At 55.4% G+C, this 22974-nt stretch overlaps 1 pseudogene; it reads left to right on the top strand.

Moving 5' to 3' along the window:
• Window positions 1-14097: 14097 nt before the first annotated feature.
• LOC129523573 (protein Dok-7-like) overlaps window positions 14098-22974 on the top strand; it is a 30785-nt pseudogene continuing 21908 nt past the window's right edge.

The raw sequence follows: 22974 nt of genomic DNA, 5'->3' as shown, positions 1-22974 counted from the left end.
TCCAGGCCATGACTGGGGCCCAGGTCTATGCGCAGCAGGCCTTAGGCTGCCGTTCTGGAGCCCACACAGTCCTCAGTGGAGACGGAGCCTGTGGCCCCACAGTGGGGTCTGGCCCCACGGCCCAGAGAGTTGTCAGGGGATGAGGTCTGGGCCTCTCCAGGCCCCAGCAGAGTCCAGCCCCCTCCCAGGCCAGCCCCAGGCCCGGGCTCAGCACCTGGGTTGTCCCAGGGCAGGAAGTGGAAACCAAGTCCAGGCCCCCAGGCGTGGAGGGGTCCGATCCGCGTGGTGCACGGAGTACTGAACCCGAAGAAGAAAGAGCGGCCCCACGGGAACACCCGTAGGCCATCGTTGGCCTTCCAGATGGCAGCCCGCCTGCCTGAGCCTGGGCTGCACTTGCCCGGAGGGAGGAGGCCACAGGCTGCCTCTGTGGGGGCTGAGGGAGGGAGGGGCCCACGTGCTAGATGGGGCCCAGTTAGAGGGTCACTGCTGGGCTGGCAGAGGCCGTACCCTCCCTCCAGCCAGGGAGGACAGGAGACAGGGGGAGGTGGGGCCAGAGAGCGGAGAGGGCGGGAGTGTGGCTGGTGTGGGGCAGGCCTCCTCCCTGCTTCGAGGCACCCAGGACCTTCTCTCCTGCGCCCCACCTCCTTCCTGGCGTCCTGGTCTCGGGGAGGCGGTGGTTTGCAGTTACAGCTGTTCCCTTTTGTCAGGAGCCCCTTCCCCAGCAGATTGGTGCCACCCCAGGCTGCACAGGAGGCTGGGAGGGCAGGAAACGGGGGCATTGGGGCCACACAGTTACCGCCCCAAGCAAAGCCGGGTTCTGAGCAAAGAGGGAAGAGAGACATGGCCAGGCCCTTCTTCCCACGGCCCCTGCTGCCGTGCATGGGCCTCAGAGCCTTCGAGCTCACAGAACGAACTTGCCACTGAAGACCCCTGCCCCCGCCACAGTGTTGGTGCAGCCTGGGCAGTGGCTGGGGGACTGAGGTCGGCACCTGTGCCCCAGGATCCTGAGAGTGGAGCCGCTCTTCCTCCTGAGTGTGGGGGCCTCCAGCAGCTGGTTCTGGGGCTCTGAACCGCATGGCTTCAGCCCCACTTCACCCACATCCGATGTGAGCCGTCCCTGACCCTTCCCCCGTGAGCGGTGAGCATTTTCACATGCTTCCTCGGCCTCCGTTGAGATCAATGTACACATTTTCCCTTTGGCTTCACTAACATGATGACTTCCATGATAGGTTTCCTTCCTCCCTCCCTCCCTCCCTCCCTTCCTTCCTTCCTCCCTCCCTCCCTTCTTCCTTCCTCCCTTCCTCCCTCCCTCCCTTCTTCCTTCCTTGCTTCCTCCCTCCCTCCCTCCCTTCTTCCTTCCTTCCTTCCTCCCTCCCTCCCTTCTTCCTTCCTTCCTTCCTCCCTCCCTTCCTCCCTCCCTCCCTTCCTCCCTCCCTCCCTTCTTCCTTCCTTCCTCCCTCCCTCCCTCCCTTCTTCCTTCCTTCCTTCCTCCCTCCCTCCCTCCCTTCTTCCTTCCTTCCTTCCTCCCTCCCTTCCTCCCTCCCTCCCTTCCTCCCTCCCTCCCTTCTTCCTTCCTTCCTCCCTCCCTCCCTTCTTCCTTCTTTCCTTCCTTTTCTTCCTTTCTTTCTTCTTTCTCTCTCTCTCTTTCTTCTTTTTTCTTCTTTCTTTCTTCTCTCTCTCTCTCTCTTTCTTTCTTTCTTTTCTTCATTTTTTTTCTTTCTTTCTGAGACAGGGTCTCGCTGTGCCACCCAGCCTGGAGTGCAGTGGCACGATCTTGGCTTACCACAACCTCTGCCTCCCAGGCTCAAGTGATTCTTCTGCCTCATCCTCCCGAGTAGCTGGGATTACAGGTGCCTGACACCACGCCTGGCTAATTTTTGTATTTTTAGTAGAGATGGGGTTTCACCACGTTGCCCAGGCTGGTCTTGAACTCCTGACTTCAAATGATCCGCCCAACTCGGCCACCCAAAGTGCTGGGATTATAGGCGTGAGTCACTGCGCCTGGCACATGATAGGTTTTCTAACTCAGGTTGGCCTTGTATTCCTGGAGTGGATGGTATTGAGCTGAAGTGCGAGCTGGGGTCTTCCCTTTGCCCCTCCCACTTGTGCCCTGCTTGTTCCCATCGTGCTCTGCCACGGGAGGCTGGCCTCTCTGGTCTGCAATGGGCTGTGCACTCTCTTGTTTCTTGTTGGGCTATTGGGAGATCAGAGGCAGGGGAGAGAGACTGGGCATGTATTTTCCTGGCTCCCTTTCTTTGGGGTCAGTCACCTCAGTGTTTCAGGTGGAATTATGTCCTTCTAGAATTCATATGATGGCTGGGCGCAGTGGCTCACACCTGTCATCCCAGCACTTTGGGAGGCCCAGGTGGGAATTCAAGACCAGCCTGGGCAACAGGACGAAACCCAGTCTCTACAAAAAAATTAGCCGGGCATGGTGGCATGCACCTGTAGTCTCAGCTACTCAGGAGGCTGAAGGGGAAGGATCACCTGAGCACAGGACGTGGAGGTTGCAGTGAGCCATGATCACGCCACTGCACTCCAGCCTGGGTACAGAGCAGGATCCTGTTTTAATAAATTAATTAATTCATATGTTGAAGTCCTAACCCCTAATAGCCCAGCATGTGACTGTATTTGGAGATAGAATGTTTAAAAAGGCAATCAAGTTCAAATTAGGTTATTAGGATGGGCACCAACTCAATATGACTGGTGTCCTAATGAGAAGAGAAAATTTGGACTATCCACCTGAAATAATCAAAAGGATCAGAATCCAGTTTAAAAGAGCATATGCAGGCACGAAGCTGAAAATAGCCACTCGGGACACACAGACTCCAGAGGATTAGAGCCAGTACCCCAAAGCCAAAAAGTGAAGGTCTTGCTTATACAGGCAGAAAATAAACAAATTGAACAGAGTTACAGTGCTTCCCATGCAAGGCTGGTTTATGAGTCACAGCAATTTGATTAATCACAGCTTGTTTTCTTTTCCTTTTCCAATTTGAAAGAGTCTATTGAACGTTCTGTCTTAGACAACGTGGTGGCCAGTGAGGTCTCTGTGTAAGAGAAGTCAGAGGGGAGCAAATCTACAGTGAAGATCAACATGAAGAGGGAAGGGGTCTTCCCCTGGTGTCCTGTAGTCTTTTATAACATTTTACAGAACAATGTAGGTAAAGAAAAAGCTAATATATAATCAGAGGAACAAAGGTTACAGCTGCCTAAGCTACAGCTGCCTGTCATACGCAACTCAGGTCCTATAATCATGTTCCTTGAAGATGCAAAATAATTTAAAGTTCCAACAGCTTTGGTTTTGAATGGCTTCTTTTTACAGGACGCAGACATGTACAGTGGGAAGGCGATGGGAGACACCTGGAGAGAAGATGGCCGTCCACAAACCAGGGCCAGAGGCCTAGAGCAGGTGCCCCCTGCTGGACTCCAAGGGAGCCAAGCCTGCTGCCCCCTGGGTTTTGGACTTCTGGCTTCCAGAACTGCAAGGTGATAAGCTTCTCTTGTCGAAGGCACCCAATCTGTGGCAGTTTATTATGGTCCCCGTAGCAAACAAATACCCTCAGGTTGGCTGCATCCTGGGACTGAAGGTCAGCGCTGCTCTCAGGATGTAAATAACTTTCTCCTTCTGAGGCTCCGGGGTCCACTCCTGCCATTGCCAGCATTCTAGAACTGGTGTGGCCCCTCCACCTTAACCAGCCCTGGGCTCCGGAGTTTCTGACTGTGATTGTCTACATTTTGACCACAGCTTTGTATATAAAAACCCTCCTTGAACTGTTCCACTGTGTGTGCCCGCCTATTGGGACCCTGACTGATACATGCTGTATTGGTTTTTAAAAACTTTTTAAAATTTATATTTTATTTAGGGTTTTGCATGTATGTTTATGAGATTGGCCTATAATTTTCCTTTCCTATATTCTCTGAATGACTGTTATCAAGGCTATCCCAGCCTCGTAAAATAAGTTCTTCTTTTAGCAAAATTCACTGGAAAATTCTGTATATAGTTGGAAGGATCTATCCTTTGAAAGTTAAATGGAATTCACCCATAAAATTACCTGTCTTGGTGTTTTCTTTACAGGATTGTATTTAACTACTGATTCAATGTCTTTAATAGTTATGGGACTAGTTTTATTTCTTCTTGAGTCAGTTACAGGAAGTTATGCTTTTATAAATTTATCTGTCAGCCAGGTGTGGTGGCTTATGCCTGTAATGCCAGCACTTTGGGAGGCCGAGGCGGGTGGATCACAAGGTTAGGAGTTTGAGACCAGCCTGGCCAACATGGTGAAACCCCATCTCTACTAAAAATACAAAAATTAGCTGGGTGTGGTGGCAGGTGTCTGTAATCCCAGCTACTCAGGAGGCTGAGGCAAGAGAATTGCTTGAACGTGGGAGGCGGAGATTGCAGTGGGCTGAGATCCTGCCACTGCATTCCAGCCTGGGTGACAAAGCAAGACTCTGTCTCACAGAAAAAAAAAATTCATCTGTCTAATTTTTTATATTCGTTGACACAAAGTTGTTCCTGGTTGTGATGGTTAATATGAAGTGTCACTTGACTGGGTCGAAGGATATAAATTGTTGTTTCTGAGTGTATCTGGGTGTTTCTGGGTGTTGCCAGAAGAGATTAACAATTGAGTCAGTGGACTGGGAGAGGAAGACCCACTCTCAGGAAGTTCCACTGTGATGTTTAATACTGAGTGTCAACTTGATTGGATTGAAGCATACAAAGTATTGATCCTTGGTATGTCTGTTAGAGTGTGGCCAAAAGAGATTAACATTTGAGTCATTTGGCTGGGGAAGGCATATCCACCCTTTATCCGGGTGGGTACCATCTAATCAGCTGCCAGTGTGGCTCGAATATAAGCAGGCACAAAAATGAAAAGACTAGACTGGCCTAGCCTCCCAGCCTACATCTTTCTCATGTGCTGGCTGCTTCCTGCCCTTGTACATTGGACTTCAAGTTCTTCAGTTTTTGGACTCAGACTGGCTTTCTTTGCTCCTCAGCTTGCAGATAGCCTATTGCGGGACCTTGCAATCATGTGAGTTAATACTTCATAAACTCCCCTTTATATATGTCTATCTATCTTATTAGTTCTGTCCCTCTAGAGAGCCCTGGTACCAGGAGTGGTTCTAGAAGAACAGAATATTAAGGATGGAGTTCTTTTGTTGGTTTTGGGATTTCTGGAGTTGCCTGCTTAATATGACTAGACCCAAAAATGCTAAGGACTCTACTTCTAATGGCATGGAGAACACCGATAGTCCTTGGCATGAACTATTTAGAGAGTTATGCAAACTAAATGCATTTGACACTCTTGATTCACTGCTCATGAGAGGCAATGAGTTTAGTGACTCTATACATAATACCTTTGACCACATGTGGAGAACCAAAGAACTAATGAAGCTGGTTGGTTGCTCCTAAAGTTCAGTGGACAAAGTGATGAAAGAAAATGATGAACTCAGGGATTCTAACTCTCAGCTTCAGAAGCAGACACTGAGCCTCAAATCTTCTAAGATTGCCCTCATTGAGAGTCTTATCTCCTTTAGAGAAAGAGCTGAAATCGTGGAAAAACAGACACAAGCTCTTACCATGCGAGTGACTGACCTGCAATGAAAGGTACGTGCACAGCCTCGCCAGGTGTCTACTGTTAAAGTGAGGGCACTGATTGGAAAAGAATAGGACCCTGCAACTTGGAATGGGGATGTGTGGGAGGACCCTGATGAAGCTGGGGACACTGAGTTTGTAAACTCTGATGAATATTTTTCACCAGAAGAAAGAGCTTCCCCATCCCCAGTAGTGGCAACATTCCCTCCCTAACCCATGCTGCCATCAGCCTTTCCACCATTGTCTGAGGAGATAAATCCTGCACTGCCTGAAGCAACAGTGATGGCCTCCCCTGAGGCAGTTGCCAGACAAGATAATGTTGATTCTCCTGAGGAGCCACCCCTAACACCCCTGTTTGTTTCTCGACCTATAACTAGACTAAAGTCCCAGTGGGTGCCTAGAGGTGAGGTTGAGAGTGTGACCCATAAGGAGGTGTGCTACACTTGAAAATAACCATTTGAGTTCTCTAATCGATATAAACAGAAATCTGGAGAACAGGCATGGGAATGGATATTAAGGGTGTGGGATAATGGTGGAAGGAACATAGAGTTGGATCAGGCTGGATTTATTGATTTGGGCCCACTAAGCAGGGACTCTGCATTTAATGTCACAGCTCAGGAGTTCAAAAAGGTTCTAATAGTTTATTTGCTTGGTTAGCTGAAATATGGATTAAAAGATGGCCCACTGTGAGCAAGTTGGAAATGCCTGATCTCCCTTGGCTTAATGTAGAGGAAGGGATCCAAAGGCTTAGGGAGATTGAGGTGGTGGAGTGGATTAGTCACTTTAGACCTACTCATCCCAGCTGGGAGGGTCCTGAAGATATACCCTTGACCAATGCCTTGCGAAATAGATTTTTGAGGGCAGCACCTGCGTCTTTGAAGGGCCCTGTAATTGCTCTTCTCTGTATGTCAGATCTAACAGTGGGAACCACAGTCACTCAACTACAAAATTTAAATATGATTTAATGGGATGATGGGAATAACTGGATCCTGAGGTGGCAGGGGCCAAGTGGCGGCACTCAACCATCAAAGGCAGGGTGGGCACAGCTACCATAATGGACAGCAGAGGCAAAGTGGCAATCAGAATAGTCTGAGTTGTGTAGAGCTCTGGCGTTGGCTAATTAATCACGGTGTTCCTAAAAGTGAAATTGACTGGAAGCCTACTGCAATCCTGCTTAATTTATATAAGCAGAAAACTTCTAGGTCGAATGGACAAAAGACTAATATGAATTATAAAAACAGAGAGTCACAGCCCCTCAATCAATTTCCAGACTTTAGACAGTTTACAGACCCAGAACCCCGTGAATGAAGGGGAGGCCGGGTCACCTTGAGGAAGGACTCCACTACAGTACTGACAATTTATGCTGTTAATCTTTCTTTCTTTCTTTTTTTTTTTTTTTTTTGAGACAGAGTCTTGCTCTGTCACCTAGGCTGGAGTGCAGTGGTGCAATCTCGGCTCACTGCAAGCTCCGCCTCCCGGGTTCACGCCATTCTCCTGCCTCAACCTCCCAAGTAGCTGGGACTACAGGTGCCTGCCACCACACCCAGCTAATTTTTTGTATTTTTAGTAAAGATGGGGTTTCATCGTGTTAGTCTGGATGGTCTCGATCTCCTGACCTCATGATCCACCCACCTCGGCCTCCCAAAGTGCTGGGATTACAGGCGTGAGCCACCACACCCGGCCTATGCTGTTAATCTTTCTCCCATCCTTCCCCAAGGAGACCTCCAGCCTTATACCAGGGTAACTATGTTGGGGAAAGGGAAATGATCAGACATTTTGGGGACTACTGGACACTGGCTCTAAGATGACATTGATTCCAGGAGACCCAAAACGTCATTGTGGTCCTCCAGTTAAAGTAGGCGCTTATGGAGGTCAGGTAATTAATGGAGTTTTAGCTCAGGTCTGACTTACAGTGGGTCCAGTGGGTCCCCGGGCTCATCCTGTGGTCATTTCCCCAGTGCCAGAATGCGTAATTGGTATAGACATACTTAGTAGCAGGCAGAACCCCCACATTAGCTCCCTGACAGGTAGAGTGAGGGTTATTATGGTGGGGAAGGCCAAATGGAAGCCATTAGAGCTGCCTCTACCTACAAAAAGAGTAAATCAAAAACAATATCACATCCCTGGAGGGTCTGCAGAGATTAGTGCCACCATCAAGGACTTGAAAGATGCAGGGGTGGTGATTCCCACCACATCCCCACTCAACTCTCCCATTTGGCCTGTGCAGAAGACAGATGGATCTTGGGGAATGACAGTGGATTACCGTAAGCTTAAGCAAGTGGTCACTCCAGTTGCAGCTGCTGTACCAGATGTGGTTTCATTGCTTGAGCAAATTAACACATCTCCTGGTACCTGGTATGCAGCCGTTGTCTTGGCAAATGCCTTTTTCTCCATTCCTGTCGATAAGGCCCACCAGAAGCAATTTGCCTTCAGCTGGCAAAGCCAGCAATATACCTTTACTGTCCTCCCTCAGGGGTATATCAATTCTCCGGCTTTGTGTCATAATCTTATTCGGAGAGACCTTGATCGCTTTTCGCTTCTGCAAGATATCACACTGGTCCATTACATTGATGACATTACGGTGACTGGATTCAGTGAGCAAGAAGTAGCAAACACACTGGACTTATTGGTGAGACATTTGTGTGCCAGAGGATGGGAAATAAATCTGACTAAAATTCAGGGAACTTCTACATCAACAAAATTTCTAGGGGTCCAGTGGTTTGGGGCCTGTCGAGATATTCCTAAGGTGAAGGATAAGTTGCTGCATTTGGACCCTCTTACAACCAAGAAAGAGGCACAATGCTTAGTGGGCCTATATGGATTTTGGAGGTAACACAGTCCTCATTTGGGTGTGTTACTATGGCACATTTACTGAGTGACCTGAAAGGCTGCCAGCTTTGGGTGGGGTCCAGAACAGGAGAAGGCTCTGCAACAGGTCCAGGCTGCTGTGCAAGCTGCTCTGCCACTTGGGCCATATGACCCAGCAGATCCAATGGTGCTTGAGGTGTCAGTGGCAGATAGGGATGCTGTTGGGAGTCTCTGGCAGGCCCCCATAGGTGAATCACAGCACAGGCCTCTCAGATTTTGGGGCAAGGCCCTGCCATCTTCCGCAGATAACTACTCTCCTTTTGAAAGACAGCTCTTGGCCTGTTACTGGGCTTTGGTGGAAACTGAACATTTGACTATGGGTCATCAAGTCACCATGCGACCTGAACTGCCCGTCATGAACTGGGTGCTTTCCTACCCATCTAGCCATAAAGTGGGTCATGCACAGCAGCATTCCGTCATCAAAGAGAAGTGGTATATGTGTGACTGGGCTCAAGCAGATCCTGAAGGCACAAGTAAGTTTTACATGAGGAAGTGGCTCAAATGCCCATGGTCTCCACTCCTGCCACCCTGCCTCCTCTCCCCCAGCCTGCACCGATGGCCTCATGGGGAGTTCCCTGTGATCATTTGCCGTGGTTTGCCATGGTTACTACGGGACTGAACGAAGGAGGATGAATGTAGAAATGAAAACAAAAAACAAGAAACTATTTTAAAGGAAGAGCAAGGGGAAGAAGAGGGCTCCCAGTTTCCAGTGAGCAAGGGCAGCCACCCTGAGCTTCTATAGCCCTTCATGTTGGGTAGAAAGAGCAGGGAGCAGGAGGTAACGATTGGTCAGCTCCTTAACTGATCACAGGTTCACATTATTGCTAACAGGCTTCGTAGTTGCCTAATCACAAGAAACACTTGTGCGTGGGTCGTGACTGCTGTCAGCAGTCCTTCTGGGCAGCATATGTGGTTTGTCTTTTCACCAACAACCTGCTTTTATGAGAACAGTTTGCTGTTTACTCGTATAGCCTCTGGTGGTATACTGAGTTGATCGTGACCCTCACTCTTTCGGCCTGCAACAATCATTTGACAGAGGAAGAGAAGACTAGGACCTGGTTCACAGATGCTTCTGCAGGATATGCAGGCACCACCCGAAAGTGGCCAGCTGCGGCACTACAGCCCCTTTTTAGGACATGCCTGAAGGACAGCAGTGAAGGGAAATCTTCCCAGTGGGCAGAAGTTGGAGCGGTGCACCTGGTTGTGCACTTTGCATGGGAGGAGAAATGGCCAGGTGTGTGATTATGTACTGATTCATGGGCCGTAGACAATGGTTTGCCTGGATGGTCAGGGACTTGGAAGAAGCATGATTGGAAAATTGGTGACAAAGAAATTTGGGGAAGAGGTATGTGGATGGACCTCTCCGAGTGGTCAAAAATGGAAGATATTTGTATCCCCTGTGAGTGCTCACCAATGGGTGAACTCAGCAGAGGAGGATTTTAATAATCAAGTGGGTAGGATGACCTGTTCTGTGGACACCACTCAGCTTCTTTCCCCAGCCACCCCTGTCATTGCCCAGTGGGCCCGTGAACAGAGTGGCCATGGTGGCAGGGATGGAGATTACACATGGAGATTTAGCAACATGGACCTCCACTAGCCAAGGCTGACCTGTCTACAGCCACTGCTGAGTGCCCAATTTGGCAGCAGCAGAGACTAACACTGAGCCTCAATATGGCACCATTCCTCAGGGTGATCAGCCAGCTACCCGGTGGCAGGTTGATTATATTGGACCTCTTCCACCATGGAAAGGGCAGAGGTTTGTCCTCACTGGAATAGACACTTACTCCTGATATGGGTTTGCCTATCTTGCACGCAGTGCTTCTGCCAAGACTACCATCCATGGACTCACGGAATGCCTCATCCACCATCATGGTGTTCCACACAGCATTGCCTCTGAGCAAGGCACTCACTTTACAGCTAAAGAAGTGTGGTAGTGGGCTCATGCTCATGGAATTCACTGGTCTTACCACGTTCCCCATAATCCTGAAGCAGCTGGATTGATAGAACGGTGGAATGGCCTTCTGAAGTCACAATTACACCACCAACTAGGTGACAATACTTTGCAGGGCTGGGGCCAAGTTCTCCAGAAGGCCACATATGCTCTGAATCAGCATCCAAGATATGATATTGTTTCTCCCTTAGCCAGGATGCACGGGTCCAGGAATCAAGGCACTGAAGTGGAAGTGGCACCACTTGCCATCACCCCTAGTGATCCACTAGCAAAATGTTTGCTTCCTGTTCCCATGACATTATGTTCTGCTGGCCTAGAGGTCTTAGTTCCAGAGGGAGGAACGCTGCCACCAGGAGACACAACTATTCCATTAAGCTAGAAGTTAAGATTGCCACCTGGACACTCTGGGATCCTCCTACCTTTAAGTCAACAGGCTAAGAAGGAGTTACGGTGTTGGCTGGGGTGATTGACCCAGACTCTCGAGATGAAATCAGTCTACAACTCCACAAAGGAGGTAAGTAAGAGTATGCATAGAATTACAAAAGATCCATTAGGGTGTCTATTAATATTACCATGCCCTGTGATTAAGGTCAATGGGAAACTACAACAGCCCAATCCAGGCAGGACTACAAATCACCCAGACACTTCAGGAATGAAGGTTTGGGTCACTCCACCAGGAAAAAAAAAAAAACATGAACTGCTGAGGTGCTTGCTGAAGGCAAAGGGAAATGGTGAAGGTGAAGGAGGAGCAAAGGCACCTCTTACATGGCGGCAGGCAAAGAGCATGTGCAGGGAACTGCCCTTCATAAAACCATGAGATCTCATGAGACTTATTCACTCTCATGAGAATAGCACAGGAAAACCCCACCCCCATGATTAAATTACCTCCCACTGGGTCCCTCCCACAACACATGAGGATTACGGGAGCTAATATTATTAATACAATTCAAGATGAGATTTGGGTGGGGACACAGCCGAACTGTATCAGGCATCCTATGGGCAGGCCGGAAGTGTTGGTTACCCCTTCCACCCATGCCTTACTGGCCAGAACTCACTCATACAGCCTTACCTGATGGGGGCGGGGGTGGTGGTACTGGGAAATGTGGATGCACAAACGGGTGTGACCACAGGGTACAGTGCTTGCCACACTCAGCTGACGTGTTTCTCTCCAACACACCAGGCCACTTGGAGATGCAAGACAAAGCAGCCCACCCCTGGTCCCCATCATCCCCTTGGAATCACCTTGGAAAACCCTGGATCATTTTGAAAGATGCTCATGGACACCATCTTATTGGGGCTCATCACAGTATCAAGGTAGAAGAGGAAGCTGAGACCAGTAAGATCACACGGTGGCTGAAGGTGGTGTGGCTAGTCAGGGACAGGTCCCTTGGCCACAGAGCCACTGGCGGGCGGCAATGTGCCACGACCATGGGGTCTGGCAGAGATGGCAGTGTCCCTGGCCAGTGTCCAGCAGCAGCATGGCAGCCGCAGCAGGGCTCTGTGGTCAGACAGGGGTGCTGCTGTGACCTGAGACTGTGGGCTCCTTTGAAGGTGGTGACCCTGCCCCTCGTGTGGAGCCCAGCTGTGCTGTGGGGCTGAGCTGTGGTGTCCTCCTCTTTCAGGACGTGGCTCTGTTTTCACTGCCTACCAGCTCTCCAGCCTTCCCCTTGGTTCTTGGAGACCTGATTTGCTTCCAATCAACCCCTTCCTACTCAGTGGCCAGCCTATTTCTCCATTTGCAACCAGCAACCCTGGCTATAACTTCTGGGGAAACTTCTGGCTATAACTTCTGAGGCACAGAGCGGGGCAGGAGCTTGCCCAGGGTCACAGTGCTCTCGGCCAGTCCGGGAGTGGCAGCCAGGCCACCTCCTCCTCCTGCAGGAAGCTTCCTCCACCTTTCAGCAGCCCTGGAGCCGCGTGGAGCAGGGAAGGGAGTTGTCTACCCTCCGGCATCCTGTGTGTTCCAGGCTGGGTGGGAGCAGGTGCAGCTGCCAGGCATGGCAGGAGCCTGGGCCCAGGCCAGCACTCAGAAATGCAGCGGGGCCCTGCCTCTCCCTGTAGGGATGAGCAAGTGCCAGGCGCCCAGGGCAGCGGATGTGTCTGTGGCTACAGCCCCAACGGCCCCCACCTCCGCACCGGCTGTCCTGGGCCAGCCCCTTGGGGGCCTGGGATGTGTGGGGAGCATGAATGGGGCTCTGTGACCCAGCAACTGTTGTGCAGAAGGCGGCTGGTGGCTGCACAGGTGACTGCGGGGGTGGGTGGGGGATGCAAAATTCTGCTTCCTGGGCCTGGTGTCTCCTGCCTTACATGAGGCCCTGATAAGACATCACCGAAGCATCAAAGCCAACCCTTGTGGCCCACCGGAGACCTGTCTCTTGGATCACAGGGGCAGTGGGGAGGGGCGCCCAGGGCTCCCGATGCCTCTGAGCCCTGCTCTGAGGTCAGCCGATGTGGCTCAGTCCTGGCTGTGAGGCCTCACGCTGCCTTGATTCCATTTCCTCTTCAGTACGAGGCAGACAGAGCCCAGCCTAGGGTCTGGATGGGATGAAATGAAGAAGTCTCCTCCCTAACGGGACACTGTCTACCCCTTCCTTCTTCTCCCCCGAGAACCGTCAGCCCCGTGAGGATGGGGTCTAGGGTAGGGCATGTGGACGGAGCTTTGCTGTTTGTCCAGGTGCTTATCTTCTAGGGTGCCATCGCCCCTCCCCACTGCTGTTCCCGTATCTGCTGGGTGTTCCCAACCCCAGGGTGGTGGAGGCCGTCTCTCGGATGGGGCTGACACCCAAGGCACAGACCTGCCAGGTTCCCCAAAGCACATGGCCTCTCTGCAAAAGAACCTGGGTGTGACATCTAATGCCCAGGCCAGAGCTTGGGGACAGCTGGACTGGAGCCACAGGGTCAAGGAGGGGGAGTCCAGAAACGCAAAGTCCACCCAGCTGGGAGGGCTGCTGGCGGGTCCTTTACAAAGCAGGCAGCTCCTCTGCCCATCGGAGCCGGCTGGCCTAACCAGGGCCTGCTCTTGCCTGGGATGGGGGCAGAAGAGGTGGAGACCTGGGGACCTGAGGTGGCAATGTGGGTCCTGGACCCGCCCACCTGCACTGGGGTCCCTGCAGGCTTTTAATGGGAACAGAAATGGAGGAAGAGACAGAGGCTGCCAGGGGCTCCTCGACCCCTACTGCCTGCCTGGGGAGGGGTCACCTCAGTGTGGGGGAAGCCTGGGGATGTGAGAGCATCCTGGGCCTGGGCTGCCCGTGGCCAGTCTGTTGTCGGGGTGTCTGGTGACCCCTGGGGTAGTGGGAGGGGCAGATGCCAGTCTGGGAAGCCGGATTGTTTGAAGAGCAACTTTAAAGTTGGGAGCAGTGCCCAGAGCCGGGCCGATGTCTGCTGGGTGGTTTTCTCTGCTTTTTGAAAGAGAAGTCCCCGCCCGACCCCCCACCCCAGGCGCTGGTCTGAGCGTTTGAGCCCAGATGGTGCGCTTGCTCCAGAGGGCGCGCTTGCTCCAGAGGGCGGGCGGCTCCAGTGGCCGCCGCGGGACGGTGGGGCCAGAGGGGCCCGTGGGGGTGGGGGAGCCGCCCGCAGGAGAAGGAGCCCCGCCCGCGCCGGCCGTGGAGTCGCCGGTGTCGCCGCCCTGCCCGCGGGCCCGCCCTCCTGGCCCAGCCCAGGGCCCTGGGAGCTATTTTGAAAGTGACCCTGGGCTGGGGCGCCGGGGCGAGCGCGGCGGCGCGGAACCATGACAGAAGATGACCGAGGCGGCGCTGGTGGAGGAGGGCCAGGTCAAGCTGCGGGACCGCAAGAAGGTCGGGGCGCGTCGGGGGCGCGGGGGTGGGGCGCGGGCGCGGGCGGCGGCTCACGCTCCCCCCTGTCCCCACAGTGGAAGAGTAGGTGGCTGGTGCTGCGCAAGCCGTCGCCCGTGGCAGGTGAGCGGGGCGGGCGGGGGATGGTGGGCGCGGGGGGCCTAGCGACACGGGTTACCGAGGCCCGGGGCAGTAATGCCAGCTTGCCCAAAATCGCCGCCGCTGTCACCCCGCCGGGAAACCCTAGAGCCCCGCGCGGACCCGGACCCCACGGCGCCCCTGGGAGCGCAGGTGGGGGCCCTGGACGGAAGAACCCTCTTTCCAGGAGGGCAGACTGAGGCCCGAGGGGGCTGCCTGGTGGCCCTGTAGGCGGAGGGGACGCAGGCCCTGAGACCCCCAGCAGAGCAGCAAGGGGCCCCCCAGAAGCAAAGCCCCACATGCCTGAGGGTTGAGCTGTGCTTGTGGAAACGCTCAGAGCAGGGACCCCGAACCCAGCCTCCAGGGGTGCTGCGTGGGTTAGCGCTGACCCTGGACCTCTCCCAGGCAGAGGAGAGGCTGGGCTGCGGTGGGGCAGGGCAGAGTGACTGCCACATTGCTGGGGGAAAAGTCGTCTGGGAGGAGGCAGGGGTCCCCCGCAGTCCCCACTCTGAGCCAGCACCCCAGCTTGGGGAGGGTCAGCACGGAGCCCCCAGGTCTGGCAGCCCAGGCCGCCTGCAGCGCTGGGCCTGTAGGGAGGGCTGAGCCGGGCCTGCAGCTGCTCCAGAGGACAGGTGCGGCGGAGCCGGCCAGGCCCGGGTCTGGGTGGGATGCTCGGCCTGCGTGCATGGGGGGCTGTACGCCAGGGGGCTGCCAGAGCGCCCTCCAGGACGGGTGTCTGTGACTCCCAGGGAGGGTGTGGGGCAGGGATGCCTCCTGCGTCCCCTCTGCAGGGCCTCAGGTGGTCCTGGAGGAAAGCACTTGCTGCCTGCCTCCGCCTCCCCTTGCAGGGCCTGGACTGCACGCTGGTCACTTCTCCACTCAGCCCTCCATGCCCAGACCTCCTGCCTGGAGCTGTGGGGGCACCAACAGAGCCTGGGAGGGCGTCTTTGTCCTCCGGGGCTGCAGGGGACCTGGTATAGGAAGGGATGGGGTCTGGGCAGAGTGAGAGGCCCTGCCAGGCTGGGCGGATGACAGGCTTTAGTCAGCTGTGGCTGGGTCGGGGCCGTGGTGGGGCAGGTGATGCTTGGTGGACGGTGCTGGGCTGGAGCCAGTGCAGACCCTCCAGAGAGGCCGCAGCCCAGGAAGGCACCCGGGACAGCAGCCCCCAAAGAGGAGTGTTGGGGGAGAGGTCTTTGTCCCTCTTGGAGGGATTTTCTTTCTGGATCAGACAGTCCCAGGAGGCAGGGCCTGCCAGCCTCAAGAGGGTGTGCTCCCCCGGCCGGTGAGTGCCTGAGTGGAGTGACAGGAGTTTGCAATGGGTCCCCCAGGTGGGACAATCTGTGAGTCTGTAGGTGAACATGGTGGCTCCCGAGCGTCTGCTGGGTTATCCCGTATCCCGCGCAGTTGAGATCTGCAGCCTTGTGGGGCTGGCGTGGGAGGTGATGTGGGGTAGTGGAAGGTGCCATGCCCCCTCTGGGTGGATATTCATTCCAAGCCTTGCGGCCAGGTGTCCCTAGCACCCACTGACTCACTGGCCTGGGACCCATTGCTTTGGACACCTGCTTTCTGTGTTGGTCACTCCAGCAGCCTAGGGTTGAAACTGACACCCTGTGGGGTTACCCAGAGGTCGGTCAGATGAGGGGATGGGACAGAGCGGAGTTCTCACGCCCACCTCCCCACCCTGACCAGGCCAGCCTGGCACCTCCTCTCTGCTCAGAGGCCCTGATGCCTCTTCCCCCGGCCCCTCATAAGCCTCCCTGGATGCTGCCCCCTTTGCCTTCACCCAGCTGCCTTCCCGCTCAGCGCTGGAGACCACCTCCCTTGTGGATGGGCCCGGCGTGGAGGGAGCAGGCTCCAGCCCTGGAGGAGCAGACAGCACAGACCCTGCACTCCTGGTGTGAGGGAGAGAGGAAGGGTCCCGTCTGCTTCCTTGTAAGACAGGCAGGGTTCTTTTTGTTACCAGTGGTGATTTCCTTCTGGGAAGGGCCCCGATGTGCACCTTTTCCACTGGCTCCTTTCTCCTCCTTGCGTTTTTCTCAATCGTGAGCACGTCTTTCTGTTATGACAAGGTTTAGCGAATGAAAGGGAAACCCTTTTATCAAAGGGCTGCTCAGCCGCAGCGCCCGGCATGGCCAGTGGACGTCAGGCCGTCTGCCTTGGTGTGGGACTGCAGGGTGCCCTGCAGTGGGACCACGTTCCTCGAGGTCTCCACCGCGTCCTCACGGCGGAATGTGTGTCTGCGTCCCTTCTCTGGGCAGGGCCCCGGGGGAGGAGGGTGGTCTGTGTCCAGTCGTGGCCCAGGACTCACTGCTGGTGGCCCTGCATGCCAGCGGCGCCTGGCCCAGCCCCTCTCTTCTTCCTCCCTGGTGCGGCGGCTGGGGGTGGTGAGGAAAGTGTTCTTGACATCCTGTGGAGGGTGTGGCCCCGGGCCAGACACTTGAGGGGGCCTGCTTCCCACAGGGGCTGCCCCTGGGGGCTTCATCCAGCTCAGAAAAGCCACCGGGAGGGCCCGAGTCCTGGAGCTGGCAGGGTCTTGGAGTCACCATGGTGGGGGGAAGCTGAAGCTCAGAAACCCGAGGGATCTGGCCCAAGACACGGACTGCTGGGCAGAGCCCAGTTCCCCCCAACCAACCCAAACCTTGCCCCCCACAGCTGGCTGGAAGTTCTGCGCCTGCCCCCGGGCTGATGGCTGGGCCCTTGCTTAGTCTCCCCTATCCCTGCTCTCGGTTCTAATGCTGAGTTCCCGGAGGGCAGGGTTCCCAGTTCTGCATCGCCCTCAAAGGTAGCCTGGTGGGACTGAGCCCGGCCTGCAGGAGGGACCCCACGGAGATGGCGCAGGAGCCGGGAGCCCCCTGGCAGGTGCCCTGTGAGCCCCGGAGCTGCCCCACGGCTAGTGCTGTCCTGGGGCCCTGCCCTCCACAGCTCCCCTGCTAACGAGGGGCTGGGGGTGGACACTGGGTCGGCCCTTCCGGAGCAGAGCCTCCTGGTGGTGGATTTCCTGTACGTCTGGCTCCTGCCCCAACGGACTGGGGCTGACATCCCAGCTCCGGGCTGAAGACCGGGCGTGGGTGGTGGCCAGTTATCCTCTCCCCATAGAAACATCAAGAACAGGGCGACCTTCCCTCAGCCCCCGCGTCAGGACAGGGAATCAGAGAGCTGGGGTGCAGCTCTCAGCTCCACATGTGGGAGCGGTGACCTGGGACGGCTCCTTCCCCACCTGCGTCCTCGTCTACTCACAGGGCTCTTGAGGGCGATGGAGAGGTGGGCGCGGGGGCCTGGCCCTGGCATTTGGAGCCTCGTCCTGGACTGCCCTTGGTGATGTCTGTGGTCTGGGGGGCCCACCTGCACCACACCTCCAACACCTGTGCCGGGCAGGGGCACCCTCACGCGTTTCCTTCCCGAACCAGATTGTGAATGGGTCCAGGGCTAGGCACTGGATCTTGGTCTCGTGTGTCCTGGCTGTGGCCTGGCCCGAGGAGGCATCAGCAGGCCGGCCTGGTCGATGGCCGCCCCCCTTGCTCCTGCCCGGCTTCTGGGGGCGGCTCCAGGCTGCTGCACCCCCAGCAGGGTCCCCTCAGGCGGCTACCACCTGCGTTGCTAAGGGCACAGCCTCAAGGTCACTGTGACCTCCAAAGGCTGTCCCGCAGCCACTTCTGCGGACTCCCATCGTGTTCAGTGTGGGCGGGCCCCCCCCCCCCCCCCCGCCACTGCGTCCCTGGCCCACACACGCCCCTGCCTTCCCTGGGTCACCACGCCTACTCACTCCATCTTCCCTGCGGCTTCTCCCCCTCCTCCTCCTTCCCTCCCACCCTCCCCGGCTCTCCGCCCTGGCTGTAAGGCCTTCCGTGTGCTCATGACTCCACAGTTATTTTTACATCTCCAGAAGCCTGCGTCCAACTGCCTGTGTGCATCGACGCCCAGTGTCTGGTGGGCTTCTCAGCCCCACGTGTCCAGGGAAGACCCCCCCACCCCAGCCCCCACCCCAGAAGGGTCCCCAGGCATCCCTCCCCCACCCAAGTCCCAGGGCTCATCCTGGATTCCTCGTTTCCCTGTGGCTGTGGAGGTGAATGCAGGGGGAGCGTGTGTGCACGTGCGTGTGTGTGAGGATGTACATGTGCACCTGTACACACCGTGGGAGCGTGTGCACGTGTGAGCAAGTGTGAGCATTTGGGTGTGTGTAAGAGTGAATGTGTGAGTGTGGGCTTATGTGGCTGTCTTAGCTCAGGCGGCTCTTAGCGAATGCCACAGCCTGGGTAGCTCAGACGACAGCCAGTCACTGCTCACGGTTCTGGGGGCTGGAGGTCCAAGATCAAGGCAGCCTGGGTGTCTGGTGAGGATCCGCGTCCTGGGTGTCTCGTAAGGACCATGTCCTGCTGCATAGGTGGCGCTTTCTCTGTCCTTATATGGGGTAGGGGGAGGAAGCGCCCTGGGGCCCCCTCATCAGGTACTGGTCCCGTTCTTGAGGCTCCACCCTGATGACCTCATCGCATCCCAAAGGCCCCACCACCTAACCCATCGCCTTGGGGGTGAAGATTTCAACACTGGAATTTCAGATTCAGACCCCAGCACTGAGTGCGTGAGTGCACGTTTCTGTGTGTGTGTGCACAAGCATGAGTGCAAGTGCATGTCTGTGTCCACGTGTGTGTGTGCATGTGAATACCTGTGTGTGGGTGTGTGTGCAAGTGTGTGTGTGCGTGCATGTGAATACCTGTGTGTGGGGGTGTGTGCACGCAAGTGTGTGTGCGTGCATGTGAATACCTGTGTAGGGGTGTATGTGTGCAAGTGTGTGTGCGTGTGCATGTGAATACCTGTGGGAGTGTGTGCACGTGTGCACATGCGTGTGAATACCTGTGTGTGTGAGTGTGTGTCTGTGTGTGAGCTCAAATGCTTGTCTGTGTGCATGTGTCTGTGTGTGCAAGTGTGTGCCGGTGTCTGCATGGGTGTGCAGCAGTGTGTGTGCCTGTGTGTGAATGTACATGTACAAGTGTGTCTGTGTGCCTGTGTATGCATGTATGAGTGTGCCTCTGTGTGCATGTATGAGTGTGCATGTGCGTGTGTGTGTGTATGAGTGTGTGACTTGTGTGAGTGTATGAGTGTGAGTGTGCCTGTGTGAGCATGTATGAATGTGTGTGCTTGTCTGTCAGTGTGCATGTATTGGCGTGTGCGTGCTTTGTGTGTGTGTGCATGTATGAGTGTGCATGTGCCTGTGTGTGTGTGCACGTATGAGTGTATGTGCCTGTGTCTGTGTGTCTGTGTGTATGAGTGTGCGTGCCTGTGTGTGTGCATGTATGTGTGCCTGTGTATGTGTCTGTATGAGTGTGTGTGCCTGTATGTGTGCCTGTGTGTGTCTGTGTGCGTGTGTGTGCATGTATGTGTGCCTGTGTGTGTTCATGTATGTCTGTGTGTGCCTGTGTGTGTATGCATGTAGGAGTGTGTGTGTGCGTGTATGTTTGTGTGCATGAGTGTGCATGCCTCTGTGTGTGTGCATGTGTGTGCCTGTGTATGAGAGTGCATGTCTGTGTGTGTATAAGTGTGTATGAGTGTGCGTGCTTTTGTGCACGTGTGTGTGGTGCCTGTATGAGTGTACATGTGCCTGTGTATGCATGTGTGTGTGAGTGTGCGTGTATGAGTGTGCCTGTGTATGAGTGCATGTCTGAGTGTGTGTGCATGTATTAGTGTGTGTGTGCCTGTGAGTGTGCCTGTGTATGCATGCATGTATGAGTGTGTGTGCACATCTGTGTGAGTGTGCGTGTGTCTGTGTGTATGAGTGTGCATGTATGTGTGTGCGTGTCCGTGAGTGTGCCTCTATGAGTGTGTGTGTGAGAGTGTGCGTGTGTGCCTGCTTGTTCCACATGGTCTCTGTGCCTTGGTTGGCCTCTCCTGGTGCCTCTTCCTCGTTTGTCTCCTTTCACCATCACGACCCGGTGCCCTCCACCCAGCCCAGTGCTGCCTGCCAGAGCCCCGGGAACCCTCCAAGTTCTGCAAAAGCCTTCCCTGGCCAGGTTGCAGCCAATGCCCGCAGCCAGAGGGTGGGTGGGCAGGGCTGATGGTGGTTCCTCAGCCGCCGGGCAAGAGACCCCCAGCCGGAGGGTGGGTGGGCAGGGCAGATAGTGCTTCCTCAGCCGCTGGGTGAGAGACCCCCAGGTGCCCAGGCCTCCTGGGAGGGTGTGGCTGGGGCCCTCTGGGCCTGGCGCCCAGGGAGCTGGCTGGTGGCCATCCACTCCTGAGTCCCTCAGACCTGTGTCTCCCCGGCACACGTGCTGTGTCCCAGGGAGAGCCGCTGCATCCTGGGGCTCTGGTGTCCCGGCCTTGACCTGGCTTGGTCTCAGCCCTGGGCCTGGAGCTTCCATCTCTCTGGTTCCAGTTCCTGCAGCGCTTTGCCCCCTGGCACTCCCCGAGAGATGCACTTTAAAAACAGGATCGATTTATTGTCAGTGATGAGGAGAGGGCGGCCTGAGCATGAGGGGGTGGGCGTCAGCTGCCGGAGAAGCTTCCGCCAGGCAGGAGGGGCGAGTGGAACCCCAGCTCTGACCTCTCCGCTTCTGTGTTCATGTTTGAAAATGAAATCGGTGGTTTGGGTGGTCGTCAGTTTCCTGTGGCCGACAGAAGAAAGCACCACAGCTGGGCCTTCAAACAACGAGAATTCACCCACTGAGTCCTGGGAGTTAGAGCTCTGCAGTCGAGGGGGCGGTAGGGCCACGCTCCCTCCAGGCTTCCCAGAGGGGCTCCTTCCTGCCTCTCCCAGCTCCTGCTAGACACAGGTGTCCCTTGGCTGTGGCCTCAGCGCTCCAGTCCCTGCCTCCGTCCCCATTCAGGTGACCTTCCCTGTGTCTGCGCCTCCTGTTCTGCCCCTTACAAGGACACTTGCTGCTGCGTTCAGATAATCCAGGATCGTGAACTCGATTACATATGCAGAAACCCTGTTCCCAAATAAGGACATACAGGTTCCGGGGTCGGGAGTGGACACGTCTTGCTGGGGGCCACGCTCAGCCCCTCCACGTAAGTGCTCCTGGATTCTCAGGCGTTCCCAAGGTGCAGGGTGTGAGTCTGCATTTGTAGACAGAGTCCAGAAAAATCAGGCTGAGGGGTGGCGTCCGTGAATCAGAAAAAGGTCTGAGGGTCGAGCATGGGTTCAGCATGCGCGCCACCACCAGCCTTGCAGGGGTAGACGTCTAGGGTGGGGCTGGCTGGCTTGTAGAAGGTGTGAGAAGCCGTTGTGGCAAATTCAACTCCTGGCCAGGAGTCAGCTCACTGTGGTCTCTGGGCCAAATCCTGCCGGAACCTGTTTTTGTAAATAAAGTTTTATTGGCTCGCAGCCATTCCCACACGTGTCATCTGTGGCTGCTTTCCAGCTAAGTATGGTAAAGGAGACTTAAAGCTCAATCAAGCCAAAAGGGTGACGTCGGGCTCTTTACAGGCAAGCTCCTGACCCCAGTCCTGACTGTATTATTGGGAATGTAACTTGTTGAACAAAGGAGGTGCTTGTTGGGGGCAATGGAAGGAACTGGTTGTCATCAGGTGCCGGAGCTGTCTGCCAGGGTGTGGCCAAGGTGCCACCACCACAGAGCAGAGCCACAGGGGAGGAAAGGTCCCTGCCTGACTTCTGGGTGATCAGCCCACCAAGGCTCCGAGGAAACTGAGGCCCTCGAGGTGGAAGGTGGTGGATGGTTGGCCAGTGTGTGCCCCTTGCTGAGCACTGAGGGTGAGCCATGGGTCACCTGGTCCCTCTGTGCGTGGGCAGCCAGATTGCAGGGAAGCCGGTCTGGCCTTACAGCTGGTAATGCAGACAGATGTGTACCTGAATATGCAAGCATGTACTGAGTGCTTGCTGCACACAGGGCCTCCACACCTTCCTGCAGATGGTCCTTACGGCATTGCTGCAGGTGGGGGTGCCACTGTCCCCAGGTCACAGATGAGGAAACTGAGGCCAAGATCCCAAGGCCATGCAGCTGGGAGGTCAGAGCAGGGATTCCCAGGGGCCTTGCCCCTTAGGGGAAGGGAGTGAAGGGGTGGTCTGTGTGGTGCGTGATTATCCTCAGTGGAAGTTTCCACATGGGTGTGGCTCAGCTTTTTAGGGTCCCCCGAGGCAGAGGTGGCCCGGGCCCCTGCAGCGATCTCACAACATACTTCAACTGCAGAGGGTGGACACTGTGGGCTGTCCTCCGGCTCAAGCGGCCCTGGGGCCCCCATCCTGCGCGGAGCCAACCGTGTTCATGCTGTTCCCACACACCGTCATTTCTTGGGTGCTCTGGTGACGCATTTGGGGGACATTGCATTTGGGGGACTTTGCATTTGGGGGACATTGCTGTTACAGCGAATTCCGATTACGCCGCTGTGTTTGATTTCTCTCTTGGGGCCGGGCGTCCTGCTTCCTGCCTTGGAGTTTCCAGAGGGGGCCAGTAGATTGTCTGGAAAGCCTCAGCTGGGCAGGCAGAGTTCTGTAGGTGCGGGAATGAGGGGGCTTCTTTCTCAAATTGGGAATGCCTAGCTTTTTTCTAGCTGTAAACGTTTCAGACACTGCGGACAGATCCTCCAATGGGAAGTGAACGCCCTGTCGCCGCGCCCACACCGCGCCTTGCTTTTGTGAATCAAGTTTCCCGGCATGCAGCTGCGCCCACGGGTCTACA

The sequence above is a fragment of the Gorilla gorilla genome, chromosome 12 (genome assembly GCF_029281585.2).
Source record: "Gorilla gorilla gorilla isolate KB3781 chromosome 12, NHGRI_mGorGor1-v2.1_pri, whole genome shotgun sequence".
Lineage (NCBI taxonomy): Eukaryota > Metazoa > Chordata > Mammalia > Primates > Hominidae > Gorilla > Gorilla gorilla.
This window is presented reverse-complemented; position numbering and strand designations above follow the sequence as displayed.